Consider the following 211-nt stretch of genomic DNA (forward strand, 5'->3'; position numbering starts at 1 on the left):
CCCGAGTCTCGAGTCGATAGCAGTGGCGAGGAGGCGCTTGAGCTTCTTCCACAGAGTCGTAAACGCCTTACTCGAGTCAGGCAACTTCGCGTAAGTACAAATCCAGAGAGAGAGGAGTACCGGATTTAAGCTGCTTTATCGAGTAAATTATCTAACACCAAAATAATTTTTAGGCTGTAATAATGCTCAGACATCGGAAGCCGACTTATAG

At 46.0% G+C, this 211-nt stretch overlaps 1 pseudogene; it reads left to right on the forward strand.

Moving 5' to 3' along the window:
- LOC116853402 overlaps positions 1-211 on the forward strand; it is a 3,239-nt pseudogene that overhangs the window by 1,046 nt on the left and 1,982 nt on the right.

This window comes from Odontomachus brunneus, unplaced genomic scaffold, assembly GCF_010583005.1.
Source record: "Odontomachus brunneus isolate Ranch 3 - 2012 unplaced genomic scaffold, Obru_v1 Obru_scaffold_317, whole genome shotgun sequence".
Lineage (NCBI taxonomy): Eukaryota > Metazoa > Arthropoda > Insecta > Hymenoptera > Formicidae > Odontomachus > Odontomachus brunneus.